Genomic DNA, 7,048 nt, shown 5'->3' with positions numbered 1-7,048 from the left:
AATACTACAGACTTAAACGGATACAATTTTGGGGGATAATATTTGCAATTATAAGAAATACAGCTAAAATTAACTTTTTTACTTTTTTTAAGTTTTGCACATTAAACTTTTTTTAAAAAAAAAACTGGTGAAAATAGGCTTCCATAATTTCTTGTACTGCATGTTTATTTGAAACAAATATTTGTATTGTATTCCCATTCCTTACAATATTTCTGGGGGGTGGTGGCTGATGCCCTGGGACAGGGTGGGAACACAATCCATCCTTGGATCATTACAATTACGTGCATTTTAAATATAAACAAAATTGTTTACAATACCCCAATATTGTGAACAGTAAGATAGTTTTCTCTTTATAGATTGAATGTAATACTACATAAACTAACATGCCAGGCAACTCCAATTGCATTGCATTTACATGCAATAAAATGAATGATGCAATGCTATGTAAACCAGAGCAGATGCTTGCAACAGAGCACAGCTTTATGGATGCAGGGGGAAGAAAATAAGGTAGTCTATCAAGACTTGGAATCAATCCCGCTAAACCACTGGTAGGGGTACCAGACTGCATCAGTCTTGCAAACAGAATGACTAAGGCGATGCATAACAAGATGAAAACATGAAAAGTGATGGGAGAAACAGTTGACTGTAATGCTCACACCATTGTCCACATATCTGAAGAATCCACTCAATAATAGAGCACACAGGAAACTCGTGCTAATGAGCAAAAAGAAATGTTGGATCCAGCATGCACTCATCCCCACAGGTTGTCAGGGAGACATTTATCTGGGGATCGGAGGAGAGAGAGACAAACAAATATAGCTACAAGGTATCCTGTAGATAGAGAGAGGGAGGAGACTTTCATTTCGGAACTTAGAAAAAGTACAAAGAAGTGCACAGTCAGTCTCAAGACCATCTAGAAACACAGAGCTCATCTCATTAGATATGTGCTCTATTTGAAACAATTAGTGGAGAATTAGATTATTACCCCAGGGCTGGCATCATTTGCAAAAAGTAAACAGTCTTTTCTTTCATTGGTGGTGGGGTTCACTCAGTTTGATGGGGTCTGATGTTGTTAATCTTCATGCAAACAGTGCAGCACAGCAGGCAGAGAGCTAGACTGAGAAACATCTACAGAATTCAGCTAATTATTCCAAGCTAACCTAAGGCAAAAAGATCAGTGAGAAAAGCATAATTTTTTTGCTTTAAGCTGAAAATTGGAAATAAAATTCGGAATACCACTGCAAAAAGTAAAAAACAAAAAAAAAAAAAAAAAAAAAAAAACAATTAAGACAGCTCTAAATGAAAGTGACTGCATGATTTTGTTTGGTTCATCTCATGAAAATGACGCAACATATTAAAACAATATTTCAGTGAGGTGGCATTTGCAGCATTCCTAATCTTAGCTTGTTATCCAAATAAAGACTTTATCAAAAGTTAAAGTGGATATAGAAAAAAGAATCTCTCCTATTTGAAATAATCACATTTTGTTGCTTTGTAGCCTTAAAGGGTTAGTTCACCCAAATATTAAAATTATGTCATTAATGACTCACCCTCATGTCGTTCCAAACCCATAAGACCTCCGTTCATCTTCGGAACACAGTTTAAGATATTTTAGATTTAGTCCAAGAGCTTTCAGTCCCTCCATTGAGAATGTATGTACGGTATACTGTCCACGTCCAGAAAGGTAATAAAAACATCATCAAAGTAGTCAATGTTACATCAGAGGGTCCGTTAGATTTTTTTGAAGCATCGAAAATACATTTTGGTCCAAAAATAGCAAAAACTATGACTTTATTCAGCGTTGTCTTCTCTTCCGTGTCTGTTATGAGCGCGTTCACAACACTGCAGTTTAGTGATATCCGGTTCGCGAACGAATCACTCGATGTAACCGGATCTTCTTGAACCAGTTCACCAAATCGAACTGAATCATTTGAAACGGTTCGCGTCTCCAATAAGCATAAATCCACAAATGACTTAAGCTGTTAACTTTTTTAATGTGGCTGACACTCCCTCTGAGTCAAAATAAACCAATATCCCAGGCTGCAAAGCAACAAAATGTGATTATTTTAAAGGGGAGAGATTCTTTTGTATACCCACTGTATACATATGCCTACAGTATGTACACAGTATGGACGGAGTTCCTCACTTCTCATGACCTTCAGGTTCTTTCTGTTTTTGTAGAGCTTTTTGACAGGGTGTTTTGCCATTCAGAATTTATTTGAGAATGTCAATTTCAAGTTCCTGAATATAAATTTAATTTGACTTGAGGTAGCAAATATGATTTAGAATATGAATAATAAAAAATATTATAATCAGAATTTTTATTGTCGCAAATTGCATTTTTACATTTTATAACACCCCAACCACCACACAAACATACACTTACATAGACGCAAACATACATGCATAATTGAAATTGTAATAATAAAGAAAAAGATTTTAACAAATTGGTAACACTTTATTTTAATACTTTTTTTTTTTATTTATATGCAATATACAAATTTCACTGATTGATTTGCAGGAAGCATCAGAACTTTTAAAACCACTAGAACAACACAAACAAATCAAATGGATATTCAATACAGGAATTAATATGATTTATTATGACTTATTTCCAAGCACAGGGAGATCTCTGATAAAATAGTTACAAGCACACAGACTATACATCACACAATGTTTTGGAAGTTATCCAGCATCACCAAAGTACAACAGAAGTAGGGAGATGGTGTTTCAAATTGTTTGTTTACTCTGAACACAACTAAGTACATGATGATGATGAATTACTATTGTGAACAGAGGCAAGGTCCTTGAAGAGCAATGAGTCTCTCAAAACATATTGGAGTTTCTCTCAATAGTGTGATAGCAGAAGGCATAAAACACAATGAAACGTGAAACAAATGCATTGAGAAGCTTTTAAGTCCACCAAGAGACATGTGAACTCACCTCTCCTGTTTAATGTCCAGCCGCAATAGGCTCAGACTCTCATTGAATGCTGGATTGTGAGGGTGGGTGGTTTCAGGTAAAATGCCCAGATTAGAACATTGACTTTTGAATTAGCAGGACACTAATAAATGCAGCACAGCCAATAACAGCCTTGGCAGTGCAATTATTTAACAACACATTCAGTCAGTTTCACAACTTGTAAGGCTTCCATAATTACCCTCTATATCTTGTTAAGCCTATAGTCCTTCATAAGAACAAATATTTACAGTGTGAGCAGAGATGTGCAGCGCTGAGACATGGTGTGTTTAAATACTCAAGAGAGGTCAGCTGTGCTTGATTCAGATCATTAAAAAGAAAGAAAAAAGGGACTGGAGACCAAACACTCCTCCATGAAGCTCAATCAACTCAATCATAAGAGCAACAAAACCTCTAGCACTGCTTCATTTACAATTCAAGTTAGTGTTATTACAGATGAATCATAATTCTTTTGGTTGTGTTAATTGCTGTTGCGTAAGTCATTGTTGGGGAAAGTACTAAATACATTCTCGACAAACATTTTAGTGGATGGCCTCTCATTTAACAATAAAAGGCATAAATCAGTCATTAGACCACCGGAAACTATAAATAAAAGTCCATCTGTTCTGTATGGTGATTATGGTTACATAAGTGATACTCTCTGTGTGTGTGTGTGTGTGTGTGTGTGTGTGTGTGTGTTTTAAATAAGGGACACTCTCTGTTTTATATCACATATGCAACAAGTACAAGTGACATTTGACTACATTGTAAATAAAACTGAAATGCTAAACAGTCATAGTGCACACCTGCAGTATGCATATAAAAAGATGCTCAAATGCATTTAAAATGCAATCCCTTTTGAATTTTGCACAGAAACATGCATCTTTTACATTGTTTCCTGTTCTAATTCTAATGAAATTTTCATAACAGCTTTCTGTTTGGCTCTGAGACACTAAAGTAAGAAACTATGTCATATTATACTTATCGATTTGCCAACCAAAACCAAAAAGCTGTTAAAACATAAAAGCTCATTAAACGTCAAATTGCATTCCTATAAACTAATATTAACAGTTTACTAAATTATCACACATATTATACAAACATCAACTTAACTTCTACTTAGGAAAATTAAACCACGATTAAACCTAAAAAAAAGACAAAACTTTATTTTAACTTTCAAGTTTTATTTCATTATATTATTTATAACAGCAGCCAAAAGTGTTTTTTAAAAAAATTTACTTTCTCTTCTCTAATCAACAACATTTGTTAGTCCTGAAGTTGTTGTTTTGTTAAAGCAATATAATAGACTCCTCTTGCTTTTCTTAATAGAGAACATGCTCTCGATGTGGATGATGGAATTCTGAGGTTGAATGAGTCTATAGCCAGCATGACGAGATCCTTTCATACTTTCAGCTCTTAGTAGCTGCCCTGCCTGCATCTTCCTTCCTTGGCGTAGTGTAACCTAGCAACAGCCAATGTTTTCACATTTCACACAGTTTACGCCAATTCACATCCGTCTCCTATTCTAATCTGAGATTTTTTTCTTTTTTTACATTAACACATATACAAAAATGATTATAACGCAATAAATACTGAAGCGCTCTTGGCTGTAAGACACTAAAATATGCTACGATTCTATATTACACAGTGATCGTCAATCCAAACGCTACATTAACTCCTAGAAAATACATACATGCATACACACATACCTACAGTTCACTGAACACGTTGACCTTTTGTGACAACATGAAAAAGAACTGGGACGCTTAATCCATGCTTCAGAATCTTGAAAGTAATTGCATTAGACAACAAAAGGCATTTAAGTATGTGTCTTTGAAAGGCTGCACTTGAAGCAGAAGTTTGCCTAATGCTTTTTAAAATAAGAAACACAAGCACTGCACTTCTGCACTAGATTTTATGTCCAACTGTTTATGTATTTATTTATTTTCATATTTATATGAAGTACAAGATACAATACAGTGCAATATGATGCCGGATCTTCTCTCTTCCCATCTCTCTGAGCATTTAACAGCATAGCTTTATTTTTGTATAGTGGTGATGAGGATGTACGCTTTTAAAAGGCTTCAGTGTTAATGCATTCAGTGAGATTACACTATTAATGCATCGAACACCCTAATGTGGTTGGCAATGCATCTATGCATATACAGAAAAAAAAACCTGATCTTTTTCTCACTTTTTTGAAAAATAAATAATTAAATTTAAATGCATTACACTTCATACATACTATGAGTATGAAAGGTCACACTGGAAAACTTTTCATAAATGGTCTGTAATAATTTCTTGCCCTGAATGCACATTTCTCATGTTTCCTCCAGCACTTTAGAGACACGGGCCAAGGCTCAGCACAATTAGAGGGATTTAAAGCCATCATCGAAAAACACTCCATTCTTTTGATTGACTCTCTTCCACTGCCCACACATGTAAGCGCTCACCGACACTTAGAAATCGCCTTTTATCCGGGCTGCAAATGGGAGTATTAAAAGTAGACGGTGAGGTCTGAAGCAGTCATGCCTTTGCTGAATAGTTTAGGAACCATTAATGATCTATGTATAGAAATATAGGTGAAAAAAAATAAGCATTTTAGCTGTGGCTGTGTTTATTTTTATTTAAAGATCATATATATATATATATTTCATTTAGTACTGGCCTTCATAAGCTATAAAATACGTTTCCCAGATATACAGACATACTCAATTTCTCAGAGAATAAGACTTTACATCTTCATTTTGTATCTCAAGTGAAGGTATCTTTATTTAAGGATGTTTAGATATTTGTATTGGAAATCAAGAGAAAAATACTAAATAAGGTTTGCTGCAATGCATGCAACAATTAATTTCCATGACCTTCTGAATTTAAGACTTTCTGCTCTGATTTAAGACCTTTTTAAGGCCTTAATTTGGAGAAGGGCAAATTAAGACTTTTTAAGACCTACAGAAACCCTGAATGAAGCTATACAACACACACTCACAGCTGCATCAACAGGGCAGTGTTTGCAGTGCATCTCTGTGCCTTACACTGTTCAGGACACTGAAATGAGCTTTTGATGAGAGAACAATCCTTACTCAGAGGCTGTAGGGGAACAACGCCTGCTCTCTATCTCTTAAAGAACTCTGTGTCTGTTCTCCAGCACACACATCTCAATGTTTCCTGTGTAAGTTACAGTGTGTATATTAGAATCAGTGATACTGGAGGACGACTGAGAAAGTTCAACCTGCTGCCTGGAATACTGAATACTATCTGGTCTGGTTCAGCGACCAGATCTGAAAAAAATAAAGGTCACAACAGACCATAAGGATAGCAGAGAGGATTGCTGGGGTCCCCTTAACCACAGTCCTAGCTTTGGAGAAAAATATATTACAGACTTCACACACCCAACCACAACCTCTTTGAGCTTTACAGATGCTACAGAGAACAGAGGCACAAGAGCAGCTTCTTCCCTCAGACCGCTAAAGCCAAAGGATCTCTTCACAAACACTTAACGCTGTGACAGTGGTTCTCTTTATACTGCAATATTTTTGAGACATGCAACATTCTTATTTACAAATATTTTAAAATTTACTTTATTAGTGCTTTAACAGCAAGGAAATTAGGTTTAATTATATTTAAATTAAACAAGTTTCGCATTTTTATTTAATTGAATGATTTTTGCTGTTAAAATTAAGTACTGGAAACATTTGGTTACAAAGTCAATTTGCCTGTGCAATCATAAAAGGCAAATAAACCTTTTCTTATTTTTTTTTTTATTCTAATGCAAGCTCACTTATCCATAAACATCAATTCTTTTTGTTTGCCTAAGGTAGTTAAGCTACTGTACTATTAACAGTGCCATGGGCCAAGTCTAAAGACTGTGCATCACTTGAATATTACTTTAATCTGTTTGACAATATACTGTAAATGATTTTACTCCATTGAGCATTTCTGAAACTTGTGGAAGTAACATATATATTAACTAGTAACCACCAATGTTGTGACAATTCATTTGTATCATCTGATTTGACACAGTAATGACTGGACTAATGTGATGACTAACAAAGCATTATTTGTTGAAACACAAGATCTCAAACATGAG

Source organism: Cyprinus carpio, chromosome A1, assembly GCF_018340385.1.
Source record: "Cyprinus carpio isolate SPL01 chromosome A1, ASM1834038v1, whole genome shotgun sequence".
Lineage (NCBI taxonomy): Eukaryota > Metazoa > Chordata > Actinopteri > Cypriniformes > Cyprinidae > Cyprinus > Cyprinus carpio.
The sequence above is the reverse complement of the archived record's forward strand: the minus strand, read 5'-3'. Positions refer to the sequence as shown.